The following is a 14,664-nucleotide window of genomic DNA, read 5'->3' as shown; positions in this document are numbered from 1 at the left end:
AGGCCGACCTGCAAGTAGAAGCGGCCCGGGACTAGCGGCGCCGCCGCGTGAAGCGCTGGCGCGGGGCCCCGGGTTGGCTGGCTGGCTCGCGAGGGAGGCTGCGCGGCGGCCATGTTGGGCCCTGGCAGCCGCCATTTTGCGTTCTGGCGTTAGGCTTGAAGCAGCTCTAGGAGAGTTGTGGCGAAGCATCCGCATCTCTGCCCTCCCACACACACCCCCCTCCTTAGGTCCCGGTGAAGCGGCCGCTGCAGAAAACACACCCCTCGGTGCACAGGTACCAAAATCCATCCTAATGCAGAGCTAGAAGCCAGGCAGGGCCTGCCGGGAGGGAGCTATAGGTGGCTTCCCTGCAGCTCCACAGCCCCGGAGGGAGGCTTCCCTGCAGCTCCCCGTGAGGAGCCCCGTCCCACGGCCCTGCCAGCTTCCAACGGGGGCCGCTGCTGCATTGTGCAAACCAAATGGTTTTGCAAAATAAAAACGCTTATTTAAGCAATGCCACCCCTGGAATGCCGCCTTCGATGAACCTAATGTACTAACACTGGTTTGTCTCTCAATCCCAAAACAATGTATTTGAGTGCCTATAACAGGCTGCATTGAAACACAGGTAAAGACAGACTTAAATTTTAAGTTAGTTGTAAGATAACTGCTTCTCTATGCAGCCAAAGATTTGAGGAAGAAACAGACTTCGCCCCAGACACACTGTGAAAAAAAAAAAAACAAAAGTCCCGTGTGAAGAGAGTATTTAATTCCTTATAGTTTCTTATTGTTTTATATAACCCTGAAAGAAACAAAAAGAGGGGAAAATAAAAATATGTGAAGGAGATGGCAATGAGCAGATCTGGTACAGAAAACCTGGGGATACGTCTCGGAGGACAAGGTGTGTGTGAACTTTCAGGTTGTAAGGGTGGGCAAAGCCACTATCTCCTGGGGTTTGATTTTGTCGGGGGAAAAGGGCTTCTTTCAGTCTCGAGCGGCTGACAGAATGTCATCAAAAACTTCCAGTTTCTTCCCATCTGAAAATTAATAAAAGCCCCATTGCAAGAAAAGAATATTTGACTCACCCAAGTCCAGAGTCCAAGTTTTGTATTAAACCCAAGTCCAGCAGAGCAGTCAAGACAGTTTCCCTCCCCGAGCTCTGGATGGCAGCAGATGCGAATGTACTTGAACCTCAGACCAACTGAGCGAGGGAAGAGCACGGCAGCCGGCAGTTTCCCCTGATGAGCTGTCCTGCAGTAGCTCTCAGCTCCTTCCTATCCCCAGCATCGCAGGAGAAATACATGCAGAGAAAATGGTTATTCTCCGCCAAAAGGAATCTTTCCTTCGGCTTCACCCTGACTTCTCAGACAGAGATACATTATGCTTGGGCAGACCAGTGATTTCAAGGTTCAGATAGCCCGCATACCAACTTGTTTGTGCACCCATCCCTTCACACATGTACGTGCAGACCAGACATTTCTCGCATAGAACATGAGATTTATACAAGCATTCTCCTATATGTTCAGGGCTGTGTGCCTCACGTTTGCAACACAGCAGCCTCTTTTCTGCAGCCTTTTTTGCAGTGCACAGCACTGCTCAATCTGGTTGTAGTCTTGTGCTTGTGTACAAGAACAAGGAGCATCGTCACGCTGCCCTGCAGAGGAAATCAGGCCAGCCTGTGGGCTGTTACAGTCTGAGGGGCTCCTGCTGGAAGGCACCCACTGCCAGTGTCACTGGGCCTGCCCACCACTTCACCACAAACTGGCACAGATGTTGTTTCTTCTCAAGAAAAAAACATTTGAAAATGTTTCCCGTGCAAGGAAATACATGGGCACAGCTCTATGCATTTTGCTGTATGCAGAATAAAAAATGCGAAGAATTAAAAAATAGCATATACGTGCACAGAATTCAAAGGCTATCCTAGATAACAGTGCAGTGCAAATGTGGTGGGAATAAACTGATTTTCCCAGGTGGCTTGAAACATGCAGCAGTCAAAACTGTAAAGTATCATCTCTGCTTGAGGACTCAATGCTTGCTGCAGAATGAGTTGCTGAGGAATGCACTAAGTGGATTCTCACCACTTTACAATGCATCTGGCTGGGCCAGATGAGATGGCTAATGAAAATGTTATTGAGTAAGCAGCTCTGAAGGGAGGAAATCATGCAGAATAGATAGATTTGTGATCACTGCAGGAATAGCTGGCTAATGGTTATTCAAAATAAACAAAAAGATCCAGAAAACCTGATTCATCTGAATCAGCTGCCCCTAAGACTATCAAAGGTGAATGTTTTAGCTGTTGCCCTGGTGCAAAACTTCTGAATCAGCTACTCCTAAGACTACCAAAGGTGAATAATTTAGCTGTTTCTTTGGTGCAAAACCTACCAAGGGATTCAATAAATTAAATTCTCTGGTAGGCTATGCAACCTAAGGGGACTATTGCATAAAGGAGAATAAGATTTATAATGAGGCATCTGAGAGGGAAACACAAAGATTGAACAGGAGACTGTTAAAATTATATAGGATTGTTATGAGATGTTTGAGAAAAAGGCCAAAGACATGGAAGGGAGGAACAAAGGTAGGCCAGGGAAGAACAAAAAAGATTGAGGTAGGTTCGAGAAGTGGAATAAAAAGAACTGTGTGCATATAAGCAGGCTGCTGGTCAATGTGTGGCTGAGCCCTGTGACTGATTGCCACTGTCTGTCCTATCTTTAAGTTCTGGTTTTAACTCTTTTCCATGTGTCTGTGCATGTGATCTGCTCATGAACGCCAAGCCATACTAGTTGGTTAGTTGAATGAGCAGTCTGGGAGACCCTTGAAGGGGGTTTTCCCTGAGCACGCATCCTTAGAACCAGGATCGAGCTATGCATGCTGCCTGCATGTGTGGTGTGGGTCTCTAAAGACACTGACTGAGAATGGCCAGAAGCAGGACTAAGGCACCTAACACTCCCCATTTGTAGGATAAAGGACTTGATGCCAAAAAGTCATCTTTTTTGTGAATCTCTCCACTATGCTCTTAAAGCACTTTTGTTCTGTGGCTAATCCATCAGCCTATTTGCTCATTAGAGCATACTATACCACCAAGAGTCACAGGGTTAAGCCTCTATATTTTGTCATATTAAAAATCTGACTCCAAAAGGTTAGAGGCAGCCCCTGAAGAAACCAATGATAGTTGAAATTAGCAGAGAGATTCATACAGACTTCAGGAAGTTCTGAATTGGGCCCATGCACATCATGACATTTCTACATAACCCCCCAGTGTTATTATGAGAATTACTGCTATCCTGTGTGTCATTTCATGATGGAAGTTATTGACAACAGAGGTGGTTGTTATGGCAACAGCAGTCTGTCAAAGAAAATATGTGACAAAGAGAACATCCAGTTATAAAAAATTTGTTCTCATCCCAACAAGCACTTCAGGCACCAGACAGAAGAGGAGGTGCTTTCAGATGCAGCCTTGCAAGCACACAGGTATGTCTGGGCTTTTTAAAGTTACTGTCCGAGAACCAGAACCTCAGGGAGAAGAAACTGGATCTGGGGGCAGACCAAGGCTACAGCAGGTATAACACACAATTTTTTTGATTCAATACAAACAGGTCAGCAAAAGCGTATTATTTTAGACTTAATTATGATCAATGGGCCACTGTTGGTTTCAGGATTTTTAAAACAAAGGCTCCTTCTTTCTTCCCTGCAGGACTCCAGAAAGGAAAAAATCTAAGCTAAGCAAAGCAAAACAAAATGGAGACATAAGAAGAGAAAGGGAACAGACCAGTATTGTACTTCATTCATTCTCGATGGTTCAAAACATGAATGTTTCAGTTCAGCGTAGAATCTCCCTGTGCAATCCTGTTCTGCTCTTGAATTCATATTCTGCTGTTTCCTTGGTTTTCTTGGTTCCTTTTTAAACTCTTCAGGGCAGTACAGGGATAAAAGAACAATCAGTGATTTCTCTGAGCACACACAGCAGCACGTTTATTGTTAAATACAGCTCTTCTGTAGTTTGGTACTGTAACTACCCACACCCTCTCCTCCTCTTTCCAAGTGCTGTGTTTTCTTCTATCCTTTAATTTAAAGCATCATCTCAAACCTGAAAAAAATTCTGTAAAATTACTATCAATTGCTTACAACAGTGGTTAGCAACCAGGTACTAGCAATTGTGGAGGCCTAATGCTAACAAATCCTCTGTATTTCATTGCAGTGGAGTTGATCTAAATCTCATTGACAATAAGGATGAGGTGTCTTCTGGCCTTTGATGAAAGCTCTCTGTCTCTTAACTGCTTAGAGCAGTTGTGATTGACATGTTTAAATCTACAGGAACACATCTCTCCAACAGTGCATCTCTCCAGTGCCGTTAAAAGAGCATTAACAGCCGTGGAATATATATTTTTTTTAATGTTTAACATACGTCTCTCCACTGACACTTGTCATTTTCAGAAGGTGGCTTTCTTTGCATTTTAGAACAATGGGGAGTGGGGCAAGAACATGAAAATTGCATTGATTCTTTCTAGAACATGAAACCTAATTACCTTTGTTTCTTCTTAGATATTAACACAGAAGCAGATCCTTCATCTGAGCCTTGCAGAAGAACCATGGTAACCATCCAGAGCCACGCTGATTTCAGTGGGCTCTTATGTCTGTCATCACAGCATAAATCGGAGCCATAATATGGTATTACCAAAGCTGAAATATTATGGCCTCTATATGTATATATTGTACAACAGAAGCATAAAAAATTCTCTAAAATTCAGCAGGAGGGAGTGGAAACATCCTAAAGCAGAAATATACTAATGTGTTATCCTTTCCTACTGGAAAAAAAAACCATTTAATTACAATGACCACTTAAAAATTACTAAATGTCAGCCAAACTTAACAAACTTCTTCATATAGCTCCTTTACAGGAAAGACCAGAAGCTTTCAAAAGTGCCATAGCACAGGCCTGCTGGAGCTCATGCTTCTGCAGCCCTGCTGGAGCCCCATTGACATCCCACAAGCAGCAGTGGGCGCTTGCTGGAAAAAGTAATTGCTATAACTTTTGGGTCTGTATAATATAAGAAAATAACAATTTTCAGTGAAGCAGAAGGGTAGTAGAACCCATTTCAGGATTTGGTTTGATTTTTGGCGTGGTTTCCAACTGCTTGTTGGTTGGGAATAGAGAAAGAATATCAGCTTCACTATCACATAGCCCTAGAGGAAAAAGGATCTGTGCAGAGGAAGTTATTAGTAATTGGCAAATTATCAGTGAAATTATCAGTGAAGTAACTTACTTTTCTTGCATGCAAATACTTATGAACAATTATGCTTATTACTTTTTAGATTTACAACTTACTTTTACTTTACACTCCTTGAAGGCCAGCTCTAGTTATTATCTAATCTTGCAGGAAAGTGAGGCTATGATGTGTAGAACTCTGGCTGGGCTCTTTGCCCTGTAGCCTCCACACTGGGCGAGTCAGACGTGTGTAGGTGCCCTAAGCAAAGACAGAAATGGACTTGTCATTGTTCATTGCCCTTTCACTGTCAGTCAGACCACCAGTGTCCTGGAGCACTTCTTTCAGTTGCTTATTACGTGCCTATTTGGTCCCACGTTAGAGATGTCTGTGCCCCCTGTGTCCCCTGCCTAACTTTCCCTGTCCTTCCAAAAAAAAAAAAAGCAAGCCAAACAAGACATAACTAACACAAACATATTTGTTACCAGTATGTTTCAACCCTTCCGTATCAGAAAGGGCACAAATCCAATTCCCTCATGAGAAACTTTGCATTTAAGTAGATGTTACGCACATGCCCTATCACAGACAGAGTAGCTGAAATAGCAGTGTGCCATTCACAGCAAGGGTTTATTCACACTGTTTCCCTAGAAATCTTGGTCAGTGCATAAACATTTGAAACACTTGTTAGGTAGAAACAGCACATATGAGAAGCTGTGAGATTCCAAGATAAAAAACTTGAAGATAAATAACACTTGCAGCACACAGGAACAGTCAGACAACTTATCTGAGTATAAAGGCACATTTATATACATGCCCCTTTAAAATAAAAGTCACCATTAACTAGGATATCATTACTGTGACTGAAGACAAGAATGCCTGCCAAGAGAGATATGAAAAAGCATGTCATCTTGTTACTACTTTTGTAGGGAAATGGGTGGAAGATTGCATGTCTCCTTCCATGGTGCAGTTAGCTTAGAAGATTTCAGGATGTGGGCTGCCTATAGCAACTGTTCACAGAGGTGAATATCTGTCCATGCTCCTGTGACTCCATCCTCAAATCTGCCGTGAACTCAGACATAGTTTAAAAATAAGTTTAAAAGAGGAAAAAAGAAAGGTTGAGGGTGTATTTATTTGCACTTGCAGGCCACTTTCTGAGTCTTCACTCTTGGGCTTTATACTTGAACTTTTCAGTGTAATTCTGAGCAATATTTTTTCTTATTTTAATTTATCATTTTTATTGTTATTTAAAACTCAGGTTTCCATGTTGTCTCTTGAATCAGATCGCAGAGGTGTACGGCAAACACTAACTGTTACAAGATTTGTGATAGAATCACCAGAATGTCAACATACGGCTTGACATAACATTTCAGATATTTTTTTCCTGCATTTCCAAAGTAGTTCATGCCAGCAACAATTTCCATGTGGCCCAAGACATTCTGTCATGAGAATGCTCAGCATTTCTTTCCTTAAATTGTGTTAGATTGCTGAAGGAGCTGGTCTGCAGAAGGTATTTTCTCATAGCACAAAAAGGGGAAATTGCCATCTGATTTTGCTATGATATAGTGTGTATACCATGGCACACAGTCAAACTTTCACATAACACCTTACTTCCAGGTTACTGATATTTTATAGGAGAATTGCTGCATAGTTTCATGAAAACAAAGAACATATGCTGAATCCTTTAAAATGTGTAAGAGAAGAAAATAGCTACAGCCTCTTTCTCACACTGCATGTATGCTGCTTCCCATGCACTTCAAGGATGACAGAAATTTCAGCAAACACTTTACCATTCAAGGCTCATAGAACCTGCATATGCTGCACATTTCTGGATCAGGTTTGTGCATGTAGTGGGTGTTTAGTACAATCTGAAAATTTAATGCTGAAAATAATGCTTCTCTGTGCTTTCCATTTGTTGTACTTTGAATTAATCTGCACTGAGGAGCCTCACATCCAAACATTCTGGTTTCTGTGAAATGCCTCATGATTACACACTATTAGCTCAATAACTGTGTTGTTAAACCCGCTTTGGAGCCTTGGTCTGGAGGCAAGGGGTAGGTTTAGTCACTGAAAATGGCGGGTGCTGTGCCACCCCCCCACACACCCTCCCACAGGTGTCAGCAGCCAGGGCAGCAGCTCCCAGGGTGTCAGGGAGACGAGTGGCTCTGCATTGATGGAGGTCTTGTATCCACCCAGCTCTACCCTGGGAAGCTTCGCTCCAGGCTCTGAGAGATGACTTCTGCCCTGGTAACTCTGCCTGCTCCACTCTGCAGAGTGGCTCTGCCTTGCCAGGACACAGCTGCTTCTGCTGACCCCAAAGCAGCTCATCCAGAAAATGATAAAAAGCATCTATCTATTATCATTTTGCTTCTTCCTCCTCCTTCTCTTCCATTGCACTTGTTACTCTGGGTCTCAAGTCCTGGCATGAATGTAGAGATGCTTTTCTGCAGTCTGAGTGCATTCATCAGTATGAGGATCACAGTGTCTGTCAATATTCCCTCCACAATACTTGAGAGCACTTTGAAACCAGCACTGGCTGCCTCTCAAAAATCCCAGTGAAATGTGGATTTCACTCAACTCCATGCTCCAGGGTCATATACCTCTGGACATGTGGTTCCAGCAAGCCTCATTGTGGTCCCAATCCAGGAGCACTTTTAAGTAAGAGCAGATAACCTCACCTAACTGCGAATATAGATCTTAATACAGATGCACAACACAGGTTTTTTGCACAGGTGCCTTTTTGAGGGCTTTTAAAAATCTTGTCCTTTCATACAGTTTATGAGTCTCACCACTGAGACTCCCCCACACAAAGCCCAGAAGTATCTTAGGTACCTATGGGAGGGAGCCATGAAGATTTGTATTCTTCCCTTTTAAGCAGTATATATTAAACATTCTGGGACAGAAACATCAAATCAGGATTCAAACAACAAAAAAATGCATACAATCCCCCTTCCTTGTCGACATTTACCACCCAGCCCAGTCACCTCCAGCCATGGGCACTGGTGAACTGGCTCTGTTATGGGTTCTGGTCCAGGTCTTCCCTGTGGCTGAGATACATCTCTCTTCCTTCTTATCTCTTCTATTCCAGGTATGGCTCCAGCAACTACAGGGGAACTAGCAGAGAGCTACAGTGTGAGAGATATGTGCTTAGGTTCCATGAGAGGCAGAAATCAAATACAAACATAACCATCTACCATACTGTTAGGGCCTGGTGCTTCAGAGTGCCAGGATTAGTACTACATGAAGCAGTCAGTCTACCTTGCCTCCTGCCACATTCCTGCAAGCAAAATACCAGGGTTTAGAAATGGATATACCGTGGGTAAAGCCTGAAACTGGCCCCAACCACTCTGGTATCCCAGCTCACATCCACATACAAAGGCCAGCTCCATCTCCGTGTGGTTCAGAGACCACATTCAAGATGGTTGCCCCAGGAACTTATGCAGGCTAGACCGGCTCTAGCTTTTTCCTCTTATTATGTATAAGGAATTTTTCCTGAGTTGTGCTTGTTCAGTGGAGTTCAGATGCAGAGCCAAAGATTGCTGCACAACTGCCTCAGAAGAGTGTGATTCATCAGATGGCATTTGTAAGGGGCCATCCCAGTGCCTGTCTCCTGGAATACCCCCAGCTATGCCAGCAAAACTCCCTGGTGACAGTTGGGGTCCCACTCAGGTGGGCATTCCTAGCAGATACTCATACACTTATATTGTCTTATCAGGGTATGACTGCAAACAATTTTAATTTGCTCAACTAGGACAGGCTTTCACTATTACAGGGGGGGAAAAAAAAAAAAAAAGAAAAAAAAAAAGATGGTTTCCATGTTATTTCTGGAAGCTTATATCATTTTTTTCCACTTTCTCCTTTCCTCTGGGCAACGCCTCCCCTTTGCATAATTTCATTAAGATGTATAAACTCTCCAAGATATATACCAGGGGAAGGAGAGAGAAAGCAGCAATCACAGGAAAAAAATCCAAAAATGCCACTTTCCATCCAAGTTACACAAAAATATTGCAAAATTCTTTGGCACTAGAAACATGGGGAATCTGAGCCACCTACTAGCAAGTGAAGGTGGCGTTCCTGTGTACGGAGTCAAGGCTGTGCCAGCAACATTAGGAAAGGTATTTTTACAGACACTTGAAGTCTCAACACCCATTGCTGACATCCATGCCACTGCTAGTCAGACCAGCCAAATTAAAGGCAGCACTGGAACATCACCCTGCACTGTGTTCACACCCTCCCTTGGCATAGAAGTTTAACTCAAGTGAAAAGGTCAGAGATCCCCATGTATTTATTTAAAACATAGAAACCAGACTGCTGTTAAATGTGGGACAGGGTTGCCTAGGATATCAGCTATAGGATGTGGGGTTCTGAATCAGAGCTTCATGCCTTCTCAGATTATGTTCATCCAAAGATCTGAGTAAGGATAGGGAAAAAGAAAGTTAAAGTTGTTTATGAAGTCCTATAGCCCTGTCAGGACTGATTCCTTCAGCAAGTTAAGGAAATCTGTAAACATTGTGACAATCAAGGTAATATCCCACCTGCCCAGGACCCATCCAGCCTAGCAAGGGCTGTGCCAGAGCAACTCCCTCTCCACAGACCTTCACAATTTTGCTCCTCAAAGACGACACATAAGCTGTCCCTTTAAAGCCACTTCCCAGGTGCTCTTAAGTCACAAGAAAAGCAAAGCTATATAATAGCAACCATGGATATGGCTTTGTCGATTCTAGCTTTTGGATTTAATCAATACTCTCACCATCTAACTGATGCATACGAAATGAAAATTAATTGATGGCCTTGGATCTTTTACCAGCAGGCTACGCCAACAGAATGAGTATCATTGGCTGCTTCTCCTCTTGATGCTTCAGCAAAACACACAGAGCAGATACAAGAAGCAACCTGCCTTCTCAGCCTTACGCCTGCTCCCTGCCTAGTTCTGGAGCCGGGCACCAGGGCAGGGCTGACCAGCCAGGTGCTCGCTGCTATTTCCCTGGCTGAACCAGATCAGCAAAGAGAGGGACAACATAAAGCTTGGAAATTTTTCAGCCATGAGCACATTTCTTTGCCTTATACTCATGTCCTCATAAACAACATTTATCCCCAAATGGCATTGGAAGATCCACATTCTATACTGTATTTGTATTTGCTCTTGGCATGCCTTGGACAGTGAAAATCAATAAAGGCAGTTTTGCTTGCAGGAGTTTGAAGCTGTGATGTTTGCCCAGTAAACATCCCAGTCCTTCACTGCTAAAGCGAACTGCACCAAAGTAAAAATATTGCAGGTAATTCTCCTGATCTTAGAGCTTGTAAAAGGATATTCTTACAGAAGCTGAAGGGCTGGATTGTGCAACCCTTACAGAACTGAGCAATTACCTGCACAACCAGCCCATTGAGAAGGTCTGGCACAGAAATGTTCCCCGTAAGTCTGTGGTTTCAATAAACCAACAAATTAGTTAATGAAGGACAGCAGCATCTCCAAAACAGCTGAAGTCTCAGATATAAATCTCAGAGGGTGCCTTTTTTTGATAAAGTTAGCATAAATGTACAGTAAAATCCTTTCAGGAAGAAAATGTCCCCACACACTGTTAGGGTGCTGCAGTAGAACAATTCCTCTAAACAAGCAGAAGTTTTGCACCAGATTTTATTAGGGAGGAAGGATTTAGCCAGACTTTTTACCATTTCAAATTGGCAGCAAAAAAAGAAGAAAAAGTGTTCACCCAAGTGATTCATTTCAGCAGCTCCAGGACAGCCTGTAGTTTCTTACAAGGAAATAATTGGGATTTGGATATAAAAGACCACTCCAAATGCCATATGTCTTTTAATCCAACAATGAAGTTGTAGGCCACTGTCAGTCCGACTTGACAAAGAAATTTCTGCCAGAGAAAAAAAACCTCAAAACTCAAACAAAACCCAAGCCCCAGGGAAGAGAAAATAAAGACTGCAAAGACTGTTGTCAAACTTCTAGCAGGTTGAAATTGGAGCTGCTGTGCACAATGGCTTGAGTGTGCAGTTTTCAAAAGTGGCATCTGGAAAAAACAAGCTTTAAATCATTTTGGATGTGAAGCCAAAGGAATTGAGAATAAACATTTTGGGAACAGAAAAAAGTCCATTAAGAGGGGTCAGGGCAGAAACAGTTCACCTCTACCCCAGCTAGAGGTCAAGTTCTGAGAAGCATCCCAGGTTTTTTGGAGGATGGTTTCCCTGGAGCTCATTTAAGCCTATCCTTTATATGACAGAATGGTGGAGAGGCAGAATAATCCTGCGAACAGTCAGCACATTGAACTGCAGGATTTCTTTGCTTTTTGTGATGTGTCAGGACTAGTTCCAAACTTCTCATAATCATCATATTAATCTCACAAGCTGTGCCTGACTTCAACTCTGAAACATTAGAAACAGATTTCCACTAGCCTGGCTTTTGACAGCCATTCAGCCACTGCAGTTGTGTGGGAACTCAAAGAAGGAAACAAGAGCTGCATCTCAAAACATGGTGACTGCTCTAGGAGAGCGTGAGAGCCACCCTGCTCTGCTTAGGCTGGAAACAGCTCTGCGTTTAAAACTCAGCTCCAAAGAGCACCAAAATTCTTGGCTTGCTCTGCCCTGAAATGCAGCACACCCTCCAGCAACCCTCAGCATGCAGGTGAGGTGGAGAAGCCCCATCTGGGTCCTTTTGTGCACAATGCTCTGGAGAGACACAAAATCTGTGCAACAGCCAAGCACCAGCCGTTAGACCCTTCTTCTCCTCCGGGTGTCAGACCAGAGGCATACGCCTGTCTTTGGCACAAATTGCGGGTTATCTGGCAGTCCCTCATGCCCCTTGTAGCAGGTGTGGGACTCAAGTATCTTCTGCCAGCAGTACCTGAAGCTCCTTCCCTGTCTCCTGTACAGGAGCCCATGTTGTGGCCAGCCTCTGAAGGCTGTACAAGCTCAGAGCACTGAGGAACTAGCAAATGATGGAGCATCTTGCACAGGGCAGGAAGAAGAGGGGCTGCTGCCAGCAAGGAGCCCCCTGAACAGGACAAAGTTGAGCAGCTGGGGCATATGCTGCAGTCTGGGCCTGTTTGTGTGACACAACCAAAGAAGTATCAAAGGCTGGAGCTTACACCAAGGAGTAGTGCCTCTTTCCTTCAGACAGAAAGTGCCTCTGTGCCTGGACAACACTGGTCTGGGAAAAGCAAAAGGGGTATGTGCTGTGGAAGATGGACAAAAGCAAGGCAGAGAAGGACAGAGAAATTACTTTTTCTATCACAGAAAGTCATCCCAAGCAGCCTGTAATAAAGCTGTTTCGATGAAGGAATTGAAGCTATGCCCATGGCTAGCAGCTATGCTACTGCATTCCCACATGTGAGCAGATGCCATAGTTGCGGTGCATCCCAGGGGGAGGAAGGAGGCTTGCACAGCACGCAGCAGTGGTTTGCTCTCCATCAGGGAATTGTGTTGGAGAGCCTCCTGTTCTGACAGCAGCCAAAGGAGGTGCTGCAGATAATAGAAAAACAAGGGCAAAAGCCAGAGATGTGCCACAGCAGAGGTGGTTTCCATGTATTCACTAATCCTCCCTAGAGTTCTCTCCCATTAACTTCCTTTGCATCCTCTTGAGACTACGAAAACTCATAGCATTCCCAATATTCTGTAGCGAGGAGTTTCACAGCTGCAAACCTCCAAAACAGCACCACACCAAAATACTTTTGTACTAAACCAAGTGTAGAGGGTTGTTCTTTCCCAAGATGTGTAATTCACAGCTACTGACAGGAACAGACCCAGGCCTGCAGGCAGTGGGGCTGCTGAGGGCCAATGAGGCTCAGGGCATTTTTATCACAAGTCCTTGTAAACCTGCACAGCCCTGCTACACATCGAAGCACGGGGAATCCCTCCCGGCCAGCCCGGCCTGCTCCACTCATACATCAAGGACCAGTAGCTCATGTTGAGGCTCATTAGGGTCTAAGCACTGGTGTGGCCATCAGGATAACAAGTCGAGAACCAGTGTCTACACACCTTTTTCCACACCACGTAGGACTGCCATAGTTCTATAATACGCAGTGCCTAAGTCCAGTCTGTGTCTGTCTGTTCATCCTTTAAGCTTCTTTGAACTTAAGTCTTGCACAGAGCTAATCACACTGCCAACATTTTGTTAATAATAGAAGCGACCCTTCAGGAGCGCTGATCGCAGGCTAACAAAACTGCAGCAATGCTAGATCTCTGAGGTCGCCTCCAAGCCAGCCCTTTCTCAGTCTGGTGAGGAGAGAGCAGCAGATTGTAAAGCTAAAATGCTCATTTTGGGATCCTCTGAGTCCCACTCAGGCTGTTCACCGGTGTTTCACACCCCACTCCGTCTGCTGTCAGCTTCTCTGGGGGAGTCAGCAATTAGCAGCCCTGTAATGAATGTTAAAAGCATTTAATTAAATGAATATATTCAGAGTTAAACATGTTGCTAAGGCTTATCAATGCAAGCACAACAATAAACAAAGCCCCACAGGCACAAGGACCTTGTCTATGTGGGACTGTAACCCAGAATGCCTTCCTCTGAAGATGGACTTACTGTTTGCTGTGGGCGTAATTCTTCTGTGGGGTAACTCCTGAAGAGACACCCCATCTGGGAGCATACCTGCCACAGAAGAGGTGACCAAGCTTAGCTTGACTGCCTGGTGGGGAGGAGAAAGGCAAGTTTCAAACCGTGGTGCAGCACTGCTGTCTACATGGTAATTTTGCAGTCTTTTAATTACTTCAGAAAAATGATTTAATTAAGGCCTCTTCTGTACAGTTCTAGTTCAAAACTTCAGCCTTTCAGCTGTACTGGTCCTAAACTGAAAGAGGAATGATCCCTGAGAGAGGATGTGCTAAGGCTCCTTATGCGATGCCTGTGTGGATTTGGAGCTGACCTCTGTCTAGCAGAGCTGGCTGGCACTGGATCTCTGTGGTTTCAGACCACCAGCACCTGGGGAAAAAACCCTATGCTCTGTGAAGGCTGAAATTTGCAGTGAGAGGGACACACAGCCATAAAATAGCTTTAAAGGTTTGAGGAACTTTCCCAAGTACTAACTGTGTGAATATTCATCCACACTAGTGCTGGCTTGCAGGGACAGTGCCACCTCACACCCATTCAACACACTCAATTTTAAAACCAATTTACTTAACTAGATTTTAGTACAAAGACAACTAGAATGTATCTCATTCTCCTGGGTCAGATCCCAGTAGCATTTTCTTAAGTCTCAAATACACATAAGCATCGATACCGACAGCAATCAATTTACAACCCAGCTGGCCTTTGCCTTTTGTTAAGCAAAAATTTCCTGATTTTAATAGCTTAAAACTTGATGTCCTGAGAGCTCTGTTTCTAGCTCTGTTGCACGTTATAGCCCTGCAGACCTGGGTATATACCTAAAGTCTCCACTTGCCCAGCATTTTACATCCATAGAACATCCTTGCAGCGACAGTGTGAGAGGGCTTGGAGACCAGCCACCACCTTCAGATATATCCCCTAGACCTTGGAGAAGCCTAACAT

Source organism: Athene cunicularia (genome assembly GCF_003259725.1).
Source record: "Athene cunicularia isolate RWA chromosome 8 unlocalized genomic scaffold, athCun1 chr8_part1, whole genome shotgun sequence".
NCBI classification, from domain to species: Eukaryota; Metazoa; Chordata; class Aves; order Strigiformes; family Strigidae; genus Athene; species Athene cunicularia.
This window is presented reverse-complemented; position numbering follows the sequence as displayed.